Raw genomic sequence first — 18,139 nt, forward strand, 5'->3', positions numbered from 1 at the left:
CAACACCAAAGAAATATGATTATAAGAGAATACTATGAAAAATTACATGCCAACAAACTGGACAATCTGAAAGAAATGGACAAATTATTGAGACTCACACACTACCAAAACTGAAATAGAAGAAACAGAAAATTTGAACAGGCCTCCAACCAGCAAAGAAACTGAATCAGTTATCAAAAATCTCCAAACAAACAAGAGTTCTAGACCAGATAGCTTCACAGGGGAATTCTACCATACAGTTAAAGAAGAATTAATGCCTATTCTTCTCAAACTGTTCCAAAAAAATAGAGATGGAAGGAAAGCTTCCAAACTCATTCTATGAAGCCAGCATTACCTTGATTCCAAAACCAGACAAAATCACACTAAAAAGGAGAACTAGAGGCTAATATCCCTGGTGAAACTGGATGCAAAATTCTCAACAAGATACTAGCAAATTGAATTCAACAGCACATTAAAAGAATTTCTCATCATGATCAAGTGGGATTTATTCTTGGGCTGCAGGTCTGGTTCAATATTTGCAAATCAATCAACATAATATACCGCATTAATAAAAGAAAGGATAAGAACTACACGATCTTGTCAATAGATTCAGGAAAAGCATTTGACAAAATACAGCATCTTTCTTGATAAAAACCCTGAAGAAAGTAAGGGTAGAACATACCTCAACATCATAAAGGCCATATATGAAAGGCCCACAGCGAATATCATTCTCAATGGGGAGAATCTGAGAGCTTTCCCCCTAAGGTCAGGAACATAACAAGGGTGTCCACTCTCACCACTATTATTCAACATAGCACTGGAAGTCTTAGTCTCAGCAATCAGACAACAACAAGAAATAAAAGGCATACAAACTGACAAAGAAGAAGTCAAACTTTCACTCTTTGCAGATGACATAATGCTCTGTATGGAAAACCCAAAAGACTCCACCAAAAAATTTCTAGAACTGATATGTGAATTCAGCAAAGTCACAGGATATAAAATCAATGTACAGAAATCAGTTGCATTTCTATACACCAATAATGAAGCAGCAGAAAAAGAAATCAAGGAATTGCTTCCATTAAGAATTTCACCAAAAACCACGAGATACCTAGGAATAAAGCTAACCAAAGAGGTAGAAGATGTCTATGCTGAAAACTATAGAAAGCTTATGAAAGAAATTGAAGAAGACCCCCCCCAAAATGGGAAAATATTCCATGCTCCTGGATTAGAAGAACAAATATTGTTAAAATATTGATACTATGTAAAGCAATCTATACATTCAATGCAATCTCTATAAATATAACACCAGCATTCTTCACAGAGCTAGAACAAACAATTGTAAAATTCATATGGAACCAGAAAAGACCCTGAATAGCCAAAGTAGTGTTGAAAAAGAAAATCAAAGCTGGAGACATCACAATTCCAGACTTCAAGCTGTATTACAAAGCTGTAATCATCAAGACAGTACTGGTGCAAAAACAGACACATAGATCAATGGAACAGATCAGAGAACCCAGAAATGGACCCCAGAATATATGGCCAACTAATCTTTGACAAAGCAGGGAAAGTATCCATTGGAAAAAAGACAGTCTCTTTAGCAAATGGTGCTGGGAGAACTGAAGAGCAATGTGCAAAAGAATGAAACTGGACCACTCTCTTACACCATACACAAAAATAAATCCAAAATGGATGAAAGACCTAAATGTGAGACAAGAAACCATCAAAATCCTACAGGAGAAAACAGGCAGCAATCTCTTTGACCTTGGCCGCAGCAACTTCTTACTAGTTATGTCTGCAGAGGCAATGGAAATAAAAGCAAAAATGAATTATTGGGACCTCATCAAGACAAAAAGCTTCTGCACAGTGAAGGAAACAATCAACAAAACTAAAAGGCAACTGATGGAATGGGAGAAGATATTTGAAAATGACATATCAGATAAAGGGTTAGTATTCAAACTCTATAAAGAACTTATCAAATTCAACACCCCCCCCAAAAAAAAATCCAGGGAAGAAATGGGCAGAAGACATGAATAGACACTTTTCCAAAGAAGACATCCAGGTGGCTAACAGAGACATGAAAAGAGGCTCAACATCACTCATCATCAGAGAAATACAAATCAAAAACACAATGAGATATGACCTCACATCTGTCAGAAGGGCTAAAATAAACAACTCGGGAAACCAGATGTTGGTGAGACTGTGGAGAAAAGGAAACACGTTTGCACTGTTGGTGGGAATGCAAATTGGTATAGCCACTCTGGGGGAAAAAACAGTACAGTTTCCTCAAAAAGTTAAAAATAGAGCTACCCTATGACCCAGCAATTGCACTACTAGATGTTTTTCCAAAGGATACAAAAATGCTGATTTGTAGGGGCACATGCACCCCAATGTTTATAGCAGCACTACTGACACTAGCCAAATGGAAAGAGCCCAATGTCCATCAACTGATGAATGGATAAAGATATGGTGTGTGTGTATGTGTGCATATATATATATATATATATATATATATATATATAATGTAATATTACTCAGTGATCAAAACGAATGAAATCTTATTTGTAACAACGTGGATGGAACTAGAGTATTATCATGCTAAGAGACATAGATCAGTCAGAGAAAGATAAATATCATATGATTTCATTCACACGTGGAATTTAAGAAACACTGCAGATCAACATAGGGTAAAGGAAAGAAAAATAAGGTAAAAACACAGAGGAAGGCAAACCGTAAGAGATTTTTAAATACAGAGAATAAACTGAGGGTTGCCGGAGGGGGGAGCAGATGGAGGGGGGAGCAGAGCATTAAGGAGGACACTTGCTGGAATGAGCATTGGGTGTTATAAGTAAGTGATGAATCACTGGGTTCTACTCCTAAAACCAATAATACTATACTGTATGTTAACTAACTTTAATATAAATAAATAAGTAAGTAAGTGAGGTTCTTACTGATGCAAATATAATAGTTAAAGTTTCAACTCTGGAAAGTGAAAGAGTACAGAGAACACTAATAGGGACTTGAGAGGGTTTGGGTGATTGATATGAAAAGCTGGAGGAAACATTACTTCAGTCCATAATACAGTCATGAAAGGTGCAGAGGGGCAAGAATGCTTCCCTGAACTCTTCTGAAAAATGAGAAAATAACTACAGTTCATTTAGATTTTGAATTAACCATATTTCATTAATAATTCTGTGAGAATCATTGTTCATCTATTTCATATATACTATCTCTTAATTAACTAAACTCTTCAGTTAATCAGCTTATCATTCCATCTGACCAGTTTGTGTAAGTAGAAATCACTCTATATTCAAAAGCAACAAACCATAAACCCAAATCCAAAAATCCCACAAATACCCTGATGACTGTATTATTTATTCTGACCCATAATCAGTTACTATCATAATTTGAGTGGCCTCCAGCTTGATCTATTATAGAAGTTTGCCACCTAGGGTGGCTGGGGGCAGAGGGATCAGTGGGAAGCTGGAGTGAGGCAGGACTATTCTTTATCAAGTTGAGATAAGAATCAGAAAAACTGTCCCAGCTAGAGGGACTAATGTAGAGCAGGAAAAGAGTCTGAGAAAGCCTCAGCCCTCATTTCTGACACCAGGATATGGATGCAACAGTGGGAAGTCTGCCTCTCCATGAATTTGGAGATTAGGGACATAAGGTCACCTTCTGAGTTGAACTAGTAAAATTCACAGACAATGGGGATATGATTAGTCATCTGTGGGAGTAAAACAAGACACTGTAAAATGCGTGGGCCTCACAAAGCTCCAATCAAGATAGGTGATTTGGTGTAATCAGAGGAAGCCAAGTCCAGGATGTGAACGTCATTTAGCAGAGGATATTTAATCAATTGAATTGTACGCTGCCTGGAGGAAGACTGGGTGAAAAGTGGATGGCGGTGTGGCCAGAAGGGGAAGTAATCAACTTGGGTTACAGAAAGTGAAAACCCAAGCATTGTGCAGAGGAGAGACCCTGCCTTTCGTGGCTGCTGGAGAAGTATGCTCTGCTGGGGGATTGGAGTGTCTCTTCTGATCTCTCTTCAGTACCCTTTGCACTCTTTGTTCAGCATTCATATTCATTTTGTTCCTAGGATTGGCCGGCTTGGACAGTGGACATAAGACCTTCAGTCCCTGGGAAGAAATGTCTCCCACTGTAAATTTGTAAGTTGACTATTGAGTAAACTTATGGTTTTGCCTGATTCAAGTGACCTTGAATTCTGGAAACTTCTGAGATCCTGATGAGCATAAACAATAAAATTTGGAAGGTGGTCAAGGGGATACTACCTATGAGACCCCTTGATAGGCAGCCACAGCCTTCCCCTGGGAAGGCACTGACCTTATCTTCAGTCTTTTCTTGCTTTCAACAGACAGTGCCGCAATATCCACTGAGGTCAAGGATTCTTTTTTTTTTTTTAACATTTATTTATTTTTGAGACAGAGAGAGAGCATGAACAGGGGAGGATCAGAGAAAGAGGGAGACACAGAATCTGAAACAGGCTCCAGGCTCTGAGCCATCAGCACAGAGCCTGAAGCGGGGCTCGAACCCAAGGACCGCGAGATCATGACCTGAGCCGAAGTCAGACGCTCAACCGACTGAGCCACCCAGGCGCCCCAAAGGATTCTTAATCTGATGAGGCCAATGAGATAATTGTTTTTTTTTTTTTTAATTTTTTTTTCAACGTTTATTTATTTTTGGGACAGAGAGAGACAGAGCATGAACGGGGGAGGGGCAGAGAGAGAGGGAGACACAGAATCGGAAACAGGCTCCAGGCTCTGAGCCATCAGCCCAGAGCCTGACGCGGGGCTCGAACTCACGGACCGCGAGATCGTGACCTGGCTGAAGTCGTACGCTTAACCGACTGCGCCACCCAGGCGCCCCTGAGCTAATTGTTTTTTAAAGAAACTGTTTCTTTTCCATCAACCTTATTTCATTTTATTTGCCTTTGTGGAAGACCAGCTTAAGACCACTCAGTGGTTATTCTTACCCACTCAGTGGCCTGAGGAGTGGGAGCTGCAGACCAGTCTTCAGTGGTAGACTCAGTGCTCCAGTCTTCAGTAGGGAACTGCTGAATAGGGACAGAGGAAACCTGCATGCCCTCAGACCAGTCTGTGACTTCAAGTTGAATCACATAAACTCAGGAGCTGGAGTAGTCCATTCACCCTGAAATTCCTCTTTGGTCACAGCCTTTTTAGCAGCAGCCTGCTTTTCCTTTCCAATCTCTTCAGGATCTCTGTATAAGTAGACATCAGGCATGACCTTCCATGGATGTTCATGGGAAATGGTGTCACACATGCACAGAACTCCCCAGGTCAGCATCAATTTACAGACCCAGTGAGTGAGCTCCCTTGTTATTGCAAGGGATGGCAATGTCCACATAGCACAGAGGACAGTCTCTGTTGCACAGAACAATGGTAGGAGGTTAACATAAGACACCTCTCTGAGAGGCTGGTGGTCAGTCCTTGGATTAGTAACCATGAGAAATCTCAGCTCCCAGAAGGCTGCCTGGATCTGGTTAGTGAAGGCTCTGGGAGTGAAGCAGCCAGCAATAGGAGTGGCTCCAGCAGCAAACTTCAGCACAGCTTGCTGTTCAGTATCCTGGATGATATGACACTGACATGAGCCAGGTTTTCTTTTTTTTAAATGTTTGTTTATTTTTGAGACACAGAGTGTGAGTGGGGGAGGGGCAGAGAGAGGGAGACAAAGAATCTGAAGCAAGATCCAGGCTCTAAGCTATCAGCACAGAGACTAACATGGGGCTCGAACTCACAAACCGTGAGTTCATGAACTGAGCTGAAGTCGGACGCTTAACCGACTGAGCCACCCAGGCACCCCTGAGTCAGGTTTTCAATGGCAACAATGGCTCAAGCTGCCAAGAGAAGCTTCTCCCAGGTTCTCTTCAGATTCATGATGTAGATACCATCACTTTTCCTTTTGTAGATGTACTGTTCCATTTGGAATACCAACACAAGGTTGGTACCACCTAACTAGGTTCCTGCTGCAAGGAATTTGAGGGCATCCTACTCCTTCATTTGCTGGACGTCAAGGGCTCCAGACACTGTGAAAGTTTCCCTTTAAGTTACAATGGGAACATAAAACAACGCCGTTATAGACCCCTCCCTGGGTAGCACGGAAAGCCAATGACCTAATTTTAAATGAATGTTTTGTTAAGTCCCATTTACTACTATGAAAAGAAATTCACAGATAATAAACCACCTAGATACATATTTTTAATATAACATCCTAACTATAAAAATAAAGAAAAATACTGTTAGAAGAGGAATATTTTGTAATAAAATTTTAATATGTATTAGAGTATATTAATGCTTGGGGATGACTAGAAGATAGAATAAACTAGTCCATTGCTTTGAGATCACAGTGAATGTGGCAGAGACAAATGTAGACAGAGACAGGTGTGTTGGCAACTCAAATACCAAGAACGATGTCACTGTCAGTGAGATAATTTTCTGAAATCATGACTATTGCTGGTAAAGTTCTGAACCAAACACAGTACAGTCTTCTCTTTCTTTAAAAATGCTTAGAGGGCATGTATGGAAAATTCCATGTATATTAAAACTATGCAAAAGTAACTTGTATTTCCAAGTAAAATGGGACTAAATTCCACATCCAGACAATTATAAACAGATTTTTGCACAAAAATGTCCAGTGTGACTTTTGAAGGTTATACGGGACACACAACATTTCTTGGTTAAGGTGCCTGTGCTGCACACAATTGCACAATAGCATCCTTGGTTCCCTCTCACTAAATGCCACTAGTGCCCCTCCCAATAATTGTGGCAATCAAAAATGCCCCCTTGAGTTTCCAATACATCCCTCAGGGGTGGTTCCACTCCTGTTGAGAAACACTAAATTAAATCAACAGGACTCAATATGAGGGTCCAATTAGACAAATGTGCCCTGTCCCATGGCATAATCATTCCATAACCTGGCATCAGAAAACCCCAGCTTGTGGGGAGAAGGGACAAGGATGGATGGAATCTAGTTCTAGAAGGAGAAGAAAGTAAGTAAGAAGTAATCAGGAAAGAAGTAAGAACTTAGGAGAGGAAACCAGGGTAATAGTTCACCTCTGGGATTTGGGCCAACATACAGGGAAGGGCCAACATAGAACTTTGGCTGCAGGGCCACCCATGTACCCAGGTTAGTTCTGGGTAGTAGTTATCCCAGACCTGGCTTAAAGGGAAGAATTTGTGGTCAACATGGGAGCCTGGATGTAGTCACTTGGTTCCTAGCACTTGGGTCTGGGTATGTGACTTATTTCCAAACCCCTTGTGCACAGCACCAGCCAGAAATGATTCAGCCTTAGGCCTGGGCTTAAGTCTTCTCAAATCATAGCAGCTGAGAAGATGAGAAGATAGCAAAGGAAGGAAAGACCAACAGCCACAGTTTATCAATACCACACATGTGATTGGAGAGGGGATATCTACACAACATTTGATTTTCTTACATTAGAGTGTTTTTTGCCCTCACTTAAACACAAACTAATCAACTCTTTCTTCAAACAAAAATGTATGTTCAAGAGAACAGATTTGGGCATTCACAAACCATTTCACCCACCCCCACATCATTTATTTATTGGCTTCCTGTGGGTAGACATAAAACAGCTGCTTGGAACTCAGATTTGGAGTCCATTTCCAAAAGTGGGGTCATGAAGGCGTGGCCATAAATCAAGGCAATTGTTATACTGAATACCGCAATTTATAAGGATAAATACATAATTTTTCCTGGAGCCTGGGCTAAGGCCAGCCCTACAACCCATGCTTTGTGACTCAGGAGCCAAATAACACTCTCATACACCCAATATTCCCTGAAGACCATCTCAACAGGATGATGCTTCATCTCCTGTGACCATTCCCAAAGTCCCATCCATGACAATTATCTAATCTCTGCTCAGAAATCAAATTATCCAATGCTTTTACTCTATTGGCTTGAGCAGGCTTCTTTGTGCATACAGTTCCTGGAAAATACAAAAAGATGCTCTTATTTCCATCACCACCCTTTCAAAGTTCTTATTACTTCATCTGTCCCACATTCATTAGAGTGGATGGTCATGAGAACAAGCTTGGCTTTATAGTGCTGGATAGAATGTATTAGTAAAATCGAGTCTTAAAAGACACAGAGAGAAATAAAAGCATTCTGTGCATGAGAAAAGATTTTCCATTTTAGCCTGTAAAAAGAGGGAAGGGACTAAAGAGATTATCTGCTATTACAAAATAATCAAGGAGATAGCTGACAATATTTTTGCCTCTTCCAGAAACTTTGATTCAATCATGCTTAAGATATCACTGAACTATACACCCAAGGTTCCAACTCATTTTGCTGAGCTCTCACTTGCTGTCTGACATATTCTTCCCTCCACTCTTCCCCACTGTCTCCTGATCCGAGGTCTCCTATCTCCCTGTAAACACTATCCTCTAAGCCTATCTCAGCCCCTGGCTTTTGATCACGTACCTGGGTAGATTTCAGGTCAGTTTACATTTTGGTTGTTCCCTCCATGCCACCAACCAAGGATTTATCCCCTTTTAGCTTAAGATCTGAGAAGCCAATGGAAGTAACTGCACAAGGCCCTCTACGAAAAGGAAGGACATCTGTACCTATGTACTAATATATTTCTCTGTGCTTTTTTAAAATGTGAAGGTGTCCTCAGGATTTCCTTCCTGTGTACAGTGTCTCAATTTAATGCCCTAAATTGAGATCCACTTCCCTGCTCAGAAACTTTTGGGTTTTTTTTTTTAATGTTTATTTATTTGTTTTGAGAGAGAGAGAGAGAGAGAGAGAGAGCGAGCAGGCTCTGTGCTGACAGTGGGGCTTGATCGTATGAATTGAACTGTGAGGTCATGACCTGAGCCAAAATTAAGAGTCAGACACTTAACCAGCTGAGCCACCCAGGTGCCAGCCTGCTCAGAAACTTTTCATTGTTTCTCCTTTTGACCACAAAGTCAAGTCCAAGTTTGTAACGTAGTATTCCAGATCCTCTATGATCTGCCACCAACACACCTTTCCAAGAAATCAACCCTTCTAGCCACAATGAGAGAAGCAGTGGCCAAATGTGTAGCTTTTGGGCTCAAATTCCAGCTCAGTCACTTATAAGCACTGTCCTCAGGTAAATTACTTAAGCCTCTCTATGCCTCAGTGTCTTTGACTATAAAAATGCGATAATAATAGTACTAATTTGAACTGCATGAGAATCAGAAGAATTAATGTTAGCTGAGACAATGCAACAGCTGAGAACAGTGTCTGATACATGATAAGCATCATCTACTATTGCAATTATCTTTACTTACTACCCTCAACACACTTGCATTTTCCTATTTTTGTATCTTTTCTCAGTTACCAATTTCTGTAATGCTCTTTCAAACCTTCTCTCCACTCCTTTGAATTCTACCCATCCTTCAAAGCCCTGATGAGGTTTTTCCTTTTCTACAAGTTTCCCTGAACCATTCAGTTCACAGTGTTTTTTCCTGTGTACCAACACACAGATTTTCTATTCCAGTAATTTTGCAAATGGTTACTTGTTGCTTCATGGCACTTCTTGTATCGCTACCTGTGATATTAACTTAAAATGAAATATCACCTGGTCTCCCCCAGTTAGCTTTTGAGTCCTTTGAAGGCAGGGACTTGGGCATGTCTTTGTGTAGAGCTCAGCACCTCTACATTGGCTTTCCAATAATACCTCAATAAATATCTGTTTATTTGACCTAATCTGATCCACAGGTTGAACGCAAGTTTGCTGGATGCTTTTGGAAGTGTGAACTGGAGGCAGTGTAGGAGATGTGGAGCCTTAGTTATTCACTTGTAGAGCATTTATGGGATGTCTGTGCAACATGTTCCACTTCCAACTTGTACCTGACAAGGTATCAGCCCCTTTGCTCCAGGAGGAGGCACCAAGACTGGTGGGTGGAGATCCACTAGGATGAAATCAGGTACTGGGTTTGGCCAGAGGGCGCAGGCTTGGTGGCCAGAAGGGCGTTTAGAACAAAAATTTCGGTTCTCTCTCTCCCTACAGGATGCAGGGAGGCAAGGACACAGTCCCAGGGCTGGCTGCAACATAAGAAGGTCTCCTAAAGAGCAGTAGTTTCCACAAAGCAGTTTTGCAAATTCAGACCTTCCTTCCTTGGTTGCTCAGAGTTGCCCCTGGGTGGAAACCTTTGCCATCTAAAAGGGCCAGGGTGGGTAACATAGGAGAAGGGCTAGTGTGGTATTGGGTCAAGACTTCTGGGTTCTAGTGCAGATTCTTTCACTAACTTCCTGGTTGGCTTGGACACTGATGTCATTGCCATTTTCTCAAGTCCCCTCATGTGTCAGTGAGGTTGTTGGATGAATATGTAATAATCTCTAGGGTCCTGGTTCTCTGTAATATTGTATCACCCTAGAATTGTTCTCATAGTAGAGTCATTGTTATCTACAAGGTAAGAAACAGAGACCTCCTTTGTCTGAAATTCAGATTCTTCTGACCAGTGAAACTCAACTGAGTCAGTCCCTAGGGTACGGGATGGTCTCATTTATTGGGAGTGGCCCCGCTTGCTTACAACAGTCTTGGAATCCTTTTCCTTCTCCACCAAACCTGGGAAAGTAAGGACTTGTGATACAGGGTAACGAAGAGGTGGCAGGGTAACAATGGGGCAAAGGTCTTAAACTGGAGCCATCTCTGTTTAACTAGTCAATTGTCCTTGCCTTTGGATTATCACTGAGTGTTTCCTCCCTGTAGCTCTGGTGAGAAAACTGGAGTCACAGTTGCTGATGAGTTCTAGGGAGATGAAGCAAGATGGCCCTGAGGTTTGGTGCCAAGTGAACACTGTGGTCAAAGAATGTCACTGGCCTTGGGCTCCGCCTTACTGAGGCATCCTCCAGGCACATTTACCCCTCCCACTGCCAGAAGGCACTCTCTCCTTCAGGTCACCCAGATGTCCTCAGCAGTGTTCCTTGGATGCTCTTGCTGCTCCTGCTTCAGTACCACCCCTCCCTCTCAATTTAAGCTCATTACAGCCCCTCCCATGGACCCACCTCTATTCCCCAGCTAAGGCAGCCAGTCTGTCTTCTTTACTTACATCAGGATCCTGGGGTGTGAGATCACTGAGGTTGTTACCTCTTCATGCTTGTGAGCCCATCTTGTGCCTGGAAAATTATGTCAAGGAGGAAGATATGTTGCTGCCACCATGGGAAACTGCTGTATTCTAGGATTTGGGAAATAGTGTGGCTGGCAGATGACTGTCTTGGACAGAACATGTACAAGGATACCAGTTCTTGTAGGACAAGTGGTCAAATGTGGAAATGGACATCTATCCCACTTACTTAATTTGCTTTCTTTACTTTGCCTTACCTCTTCCTGGCAATGCAACAGCTTTGGCTAGGTGCTTGGCTCTGTGACAGTTATGAGAGCGAATGGGAAGGAAGAGAAAACACACAGCCTGAACCTCCAAGGAGCTTGCAGTCTGGTCAGGGAAGCAAGGCATGCATACATTCGCAAGAATTCATAAGGGTGGCTGAAAGTTTGGGAATTTTACCTGGAGTCTATGTTGAGTTTCAGCATCTAAAAATTCCAAGTTTATCTTTCTGGAGAGAAGGTCCAGAATTCTCTGATTTCAAAGGCACACTGGACTGCTCACAAGGATGAGTAAATGAGCTCAAGTTAGAAGACCTGGGCTGGAGTTCTGGCTTTCCACCTGCTATCTGTGTGATAGCACATTGTCTGACTGCCCTGATCCTCAGTTTCTTAATCTCTAAAATGGGGGTAATAATTTGTGTCCTACCTCTCTCATAGCATAATCGTGAGGATCAAATAAGACAAGTGTGTGAAAGTGCTTTTGAAACCATAAAGCACCATACAGGTAAAAGGTGTCATAGCCAAGACCAGAGGACAGCCTCTCCAGGGCCATGCTCTGGAACCGCAGGGGAGCCAGACAGCCAGTGCCCAGCACAGCTCTCTGACTCTGTGAGCCCTGGGGCCTTGTCTACTGAAGGCAGGGCCTCTTGCTCCCTCAGCTGCATGGAAAATACTATCTGGCTAAACCTGGATTTTTTTTTTTAAACCTCTTCACTCTCTTCTTCTCCAGTCCCCATTTCCATTCCTTACCATCCAGCCAACCTCTATGAAAATGGTTTCCAAGTGGAATCTGGGTTTCAAGTTACATCACCACCAAATAATTCATGCCTTTCTGGAAGAGACCCAGAGATAAGTTGGGAACAACTTGTGTGGAAAATGAGAGGCCTGGTAGCCAATCCAAATATTGTGGACAGAATTTTTGTGAGCAAAGGCTTTCTAAAAAAACATTTGCCAAGATGGCTCACATCCCTGTAAGCAAAGATCAAGGTACAAGTTCATGAAACAAATGACACAGAGGCGGCTTAATGAAGGGTCTCTGGCATGTTGGTGAGAGGTGGGCCAGTGGGGACCGTGGGCCTTTCATCTGTCCATTTCTCTCTAGCTGCTGCTAAAGGCCTCTAATGCCATAAGAGTTCTTTTCTTTCCCAGTCTAGAAGAGAACCTGGGGAGCTAGCTCATCCAGGACATGCCTGTGTCTCTACCCTGGATGTTACCTGCAGCATTGTGGAACACAAAGGCTCTGTTCTTTCCATAAATACCTCTGGAGGAGAGTCACAGCCATGGTGACAGCCATCCTCTGTGACCCATTTTAGTGTTTAACAGTTGTCAGATCTTGAAAAGTGGGCCTCACAATGACCTTAAGATGCCATCTTAGCAGTTTTTGTTTATTTCCTGTTTCCTCTGGCTTCTACTGATTAGAGGAGGGGAATAGCCACTTCTCAAGTTTTCCACTTAAAAGTATGCCTTTAAATACTTGATCATAGTGGGCCCCCTTAACCTACATTTATCTAGACCTAATAATTTAAAAAACATTTTATGTGCTCACTAACTGGATTATAAACTTCTCCAACTGTTCTGTAATCTCTGCTACCTGACCTCCAGCTCCCCCTCCAAGAACTCCCCCGCAGTGCTCCCCTCCCCTTATTAGGCACCCACCTCTCTTCCCTTCCTAAGAACCTTTTCATCTTCAGTTCACCAACATTTGAACAGCTGTACAAGCACAAAATGTTTAATTTGGGAACAGAGTCTGTGGGAAGGAATGCTTTGTTAATTTCCAAAGTAACGCAAAGCCTAATTTAGAAACTCATATAGCAATTCTTTGGTTCTGGAAGTCACAGAGATTATAGATTGCACTGCAGAGGCAACCTGCCTGATGATGTTAGCACTTTGCAGTGCTGGGTTTTTCTGCAGCAGTTTCATTTTTATTCCCATCAGAGAGACAGTGGGTCACTCCAATAGAAGCATTTGCTCCCTGATGACAGGGCCTATGTCTTGTTCACACTCTCTGTACGGCCAGGGCCTAGAAAGGGCAAGAAAGTGGTAAATACCTTTAAATTGCATTGCCTGTCTGTCCCCCTAAACTTGGTTCCAAACAGGTTCTGGAACTAGGAAGTGATGATGGTTACCCAGAATTGAGCAGGGCAGAGATAACTGTGATCTGATCGTAGCACACTACCATCCTTGAATCCAGGAGGCTTAAAGAAAGTTAAGATAACAAGAGTTAAGGTACTGAAAGTTAAGGTACTGAGGAGCATCATGTCCTACCAGATCTAATATTAGAATCCACCTCTCAGGGACACATATGACTGGATCTTAAAAATAATGAGAACCTGCATAGAACAGAATAGATTTGGAGGTAGAGACTATAGCGTGTAGAAATGAGGATACATCACTGCCACTGCCATAGTCACAGTACTTAGGGCTGGAACTGAAATAGCTCCTGCTGAGCATCACTGCCCAGGAGCTATCTGTATGCTGTGCATGCTCAGGGTCCTCTTTTGGCCTCTCTGGGCTCCAGGCAAAGCTGCCTTCGATCAAATGCTCGGGGTGCTTGACTGTCCCAGGATGCTCTGGAACCTTAAAACATACACTCAGTTGCATTTCTTGAATCTCCAGGGCTCAAAAGCCCAGAAAAAAGAATTCAATCTTTTGGTTGTTACCCCACAGACTCAGATATACAGATTGTGTGATAAACTAAAGGTCCCTGAGGGTCAATCTGGAAAGAAATACAATGAGGAAGATCCCTGAGAGAAAGTCACCATGAATGAAGATACTGCGACAGAGTGGACCAGATCCAGTCCAGCACCTGAATATTAGATAATAAGAGGTTCCATGTAGAATGCAAAGCTGAGTTCCTCTATTTCTCCCCTGGAGCCCCTCAACCCCTGATCCCACAAGAGTTTCATGTTCTGGAAATGAGGGGCTGGGTCTTATGTAAGAAACACTGTGTCACTAGAGGTTCAGCTATTCAGGTGTGGGCATCTTCTCTAAAAGACCTGGAAAACCTTGTCCTGTTGGTCAGGGAGGGAGACAACTACTGGAGGTCAGTAGTTGGGGGAGGTGGGCAACAGCTTAGCAGTAACCAATGGCAGTGGAGAGACTGCAGGGTGGCAAGGGCAGCAGGCCTGGAGGACAGAGACTAGAGAATAGACATGAAAGACGTGACTGCACAGCTAAGTAGTGGCAGAATTAACCACTTTTGTGGCACAGAGTACATTTTAATCAAAGTATTAGTTTTTGCAAGATCTCAAAATCTTTCAAAGCTCAGCTCTTGGGTGGGTTCATCTCCATTTATTTTTCATTTATGTGACTAGCAGACCTAGGATGATACGGAGAAATAACAAGAAAGAAGCACAGACAGAAACACAGATTCAGAGAAAACAAGAATTATAAAAAGAGGTACAAAGGGTTACTGAGAGAGTTTGAGAAAAAGGATTAGAGGTCGAACAGAACACAGAGGAAACAATTTGGGGGACAGAGGCAGGCAGACAGACTTATGAAATCGGTGTTCTGCGAGATGCTAGCTGAGTCCCCTACAATGATGATCAGGCCTTCCTGGACTCAGCCGGCCTGGATTAAGAACCCAAGAGAAACCACAAAGGTTCATTGTTTTGTTTGTGCGGAGTTTTGGCTCCAGGCAACCTCCGCGCCGGCGTTCTGACACACTGCCTGAGCTCCCCCTGCTGGCCGCTCTGCAGAATTTCACCATCTGGGTCCAAGCGGAATCGGATTACGTAAGCTTCTTGAGCTTTGCACATCCATATTTTTCCTTTCCTTTTTTAAAATTAAAAAATTTTTTATTTCCCTAGTTCCTGGTTTCTCCGAAGCCTGCTCTTTAATGCTGGGTTTTAAATGCCCTGACAGATTGCTGGGCCCTAAATGCCCAGTGAAGGCGGTCCTGAGAGACCCACCCTAATGAGGGTACAGGCAGGAGGCTGGCTGAGCAAACATATTTAATGAACACGTGCCACATACAAAGTGCTGTGGAAAGGCCTGAAGGGAGCTCATTTGGCCTTTAGTCTTTTTTGCCTGAAAAATGACTGCTAGAATTAAACCGGTCTTATGGGGTTGGGGTGAGGGTGCTCCAACCGGACCAGCCTTCCACAATAAGTCCTGAGAAGAGCCTACTGGGGCAGCAGCGATGGTGCCCGTCCTTCCTTTTTCCCCCTTCTCTTTATCCCCTTCATCTTTTCTTTATGAGGAAGAGGAATTGCAATGGCAAAACCCCTGGAGCGGGAAGGAGAAAAATACAAGTCTCCCCAAATGCCAAGCCGATTTGACTGCTAAGAATAGCTTTTATCTCTGGGAGGAAAGGCAGAAGACCTGGTTCTCTCTTCCCTCCAACTTAAGGTTGATTTTAAAGGGGCAGCATCCAGCATGGGAACACAGTAAGCCCTGTCGTTTCTAAAATGATTGAGTTCCAAGTCACAAAGCCTAGAGAGGGGCGATGTAGGAGGAGAGAACTTGCATCCAGAGGACTAGGGAAGGAGGTAAAGGTGCAGGCAAGAGGAAGATGGAAAGGAAGAGATCGAACAGGACACAGGAATCTCTGTTACACACTGAGCCCTGGTTTCTGTGGTTCCAAGGAGACTGACAAGGACAGCGAGACTTATGGGGGGTGGCCTTGGGATGAGCAGTGGAACCAGTAGGGGCTCTAGGCAGTGGAGTCCCCACTATGGCTGTACTTTCGGGAAGGGGGACAGATTTCCAGAACTCTGGCTAGAATGTATGCTCATCATAACGAATCATTGTGAGTCCCCTCCTTCCCAGCTACTCAGATGTTAGAAACACAAACTGTGTCTCTAAAAATTAAGTCTTCTTTCATGAAAATGCTGCATTTCTCTCAGGGAAGAAAGTTAAAATGTTCCTAAAACATGAGTTCAGAGGCATAGAGTTATTCTCAAGGACTCTGGATAAAAACATCGAAAGGATTCCTTCTCCTTTGTTACCTAAAAACTGAACAGATTTTTACTGCATTGCAGAAAGCAGTAATGGTCCTCAGGGAAGCAGTCACTTCTTTAGTCCCCTGTTCTGCCCTTGTAAAACCACCTTCCCTCCTCTACTTTATTTTCTTTCCTCCTGTCACCACTTCAGCCTTTTGCTTACATTGTCTCCTGGTCTCCTTAGGCTCTGACTTCCTTCCCCACTTATCTTTCATGTCCCTCCTGGATCTGCTTCCCTGGCCAGAGTGCCCACTTGGTTGCCATGTCTGCATGGATTCCCCAAATGTCTGATGCCCTGCAGCTTTCCAACAGGGCAAGTGGGATATCCCACAAAACTTGAGGAGAATCAGTCCCTGGGTCTTTCTTTACTCAAGGCAGTCTACAAACCACCTCTGGAAAACTCATATTATGTTCTATCTCAAGTAGCCTTTGCCCACTTCTACCATGGAAGAGTATTTTAGTGACTCATGAGTCAATAGGAACAGAAGGGTCTTGGCAGACACTGCATAAATACAAATAATGGTTATTTATCACAAATGAAAGTGGCTCATAAGTAACTGAAACTTACTTTTGAATAAAAGGGAAAAATCTACAAACATCAAAAAGTAAAAAAATAAAAGAGGAATACCCTGCAGAAGATGCCATTTCTCTGTATTGCTATAAGCTGAGTAAATGGTAGCAATTTCCTAAATGCTCCTGGAGAAGAAATGATTTTGGAAGAAATCTGCTCCGCGCCTCCATGTTGCAGGTCAGGGCCGGCTACGACCAGCAGAGGGCAGACTTCAGTTATAAACAGAAGCCTGCAGAGCAGTTGGTGGGGAAAGGGCAATTTAGGATTCCAAGGTTGTACCTTGCTTATTCCAGGCCATGCATAACCCTGAGATCATAGTCCAAGATTATGGACAGGATACAAGAGACTAGATTTCAAGGAATCAGTTATAAGCAGAGAATGACATGACTATAAATGTTCCTTTGTTTATAAGATTAAAGCCTGGTCAGAAGAGGCTGGTTCTGTGTACCCTCTCTGGGTGCTACAAGCTGCTGTTTAATGTGAATCACTGCAGTGACTGGTCCCCATCCTGGGCCTGCCACAGTTACTCAAAGCTGCATGTTGTTTAGAGTGGAGATGTTTGGGCTTTGTAACTGATTTGGAAAAGCAAAGACTGTGTCCAGGATTTGGTGAAGAAGTTCCTGCTTTGATCGTTCCCTTTTGTTTAATGAATATAGAGAAACTGTATTCCCTGGGAAACAGATAGGAATGAAGACCATTAGAAATGGTTCCTTAAGATTTTCGCCAGCCTATCAGTTCCACTTCTAGATAGATACCCAAGAGAAGTGAAAACATATGTCCACACAAAAACCGGTACATGAAAGTTCGTAACAGCATTATTCCTCATAGCCAAAAAATGGAAACAACCCAAGTGTCCACTAGCTGACAAACAGATAAATAAAATGCAGTCTGTCTGTACAACTGAATATTATTTAGTCAAAAAGGGATGAAGTACTAATCCATGTTATAACATGGATTAACCTTGAAACCTTCATGCTGATTGAGAGAAGCCAGTCACAGAGGACCACATATTGTATGATTCCATTTTTATGAAATGTCCAGAATAGGCAAAGTCACAGAAATAGAAAATAGATTAGTGGTTGTCAAGGGGAAGGGGCGGGGGGAGAGACGGGAAGTGACTGTTAATGACTATGGGATTTCTTTTGGGGGTGATGAAGATGTTCTGAAATTAGATAGTGGTGATGTATAACTCTGAAAATACACTAAAAAGCACTGAACTGTACACTATAAAACTGTCATTAAAAAAAAAAAGATTTTGACCAGGGCAGATGTTCTAGAGGGAAAATCAGAGCAGGAAATAAG

At 42.6% G+C, this 18,139-nt stretch overlaps 1 pseudogene; it reads right to left on the reverse strand.

The window, feature by feature from the left end:
- Positions 1-4,937: 4,937 nt before the first annotated feature.
- On the reverse strand, positions 4,938-5,646 carry LOC121036294 (40S ribosomal protein SA-like; annotated as a pseudogene).
- Positions 5,647-18,139: the final 12,493 nt, after the last annotated feature.

The sequence above is a fragment of the Herpailurus yagouaroundi genome, unplaced genomic scaffold, assembly GCF_014898765.1.
Source record: "Herpailurus yagouaroundi ecotype Mexico unplaced genomic scaffold, PumYag 162, whole genome shotgun sequence".
Lineage (NCBI taxonomy): Eukaryota > Metazoa > Chordata > Mammalia > Carnivora > Felidae > Herpailurus > Herpailurus yagouaroundi.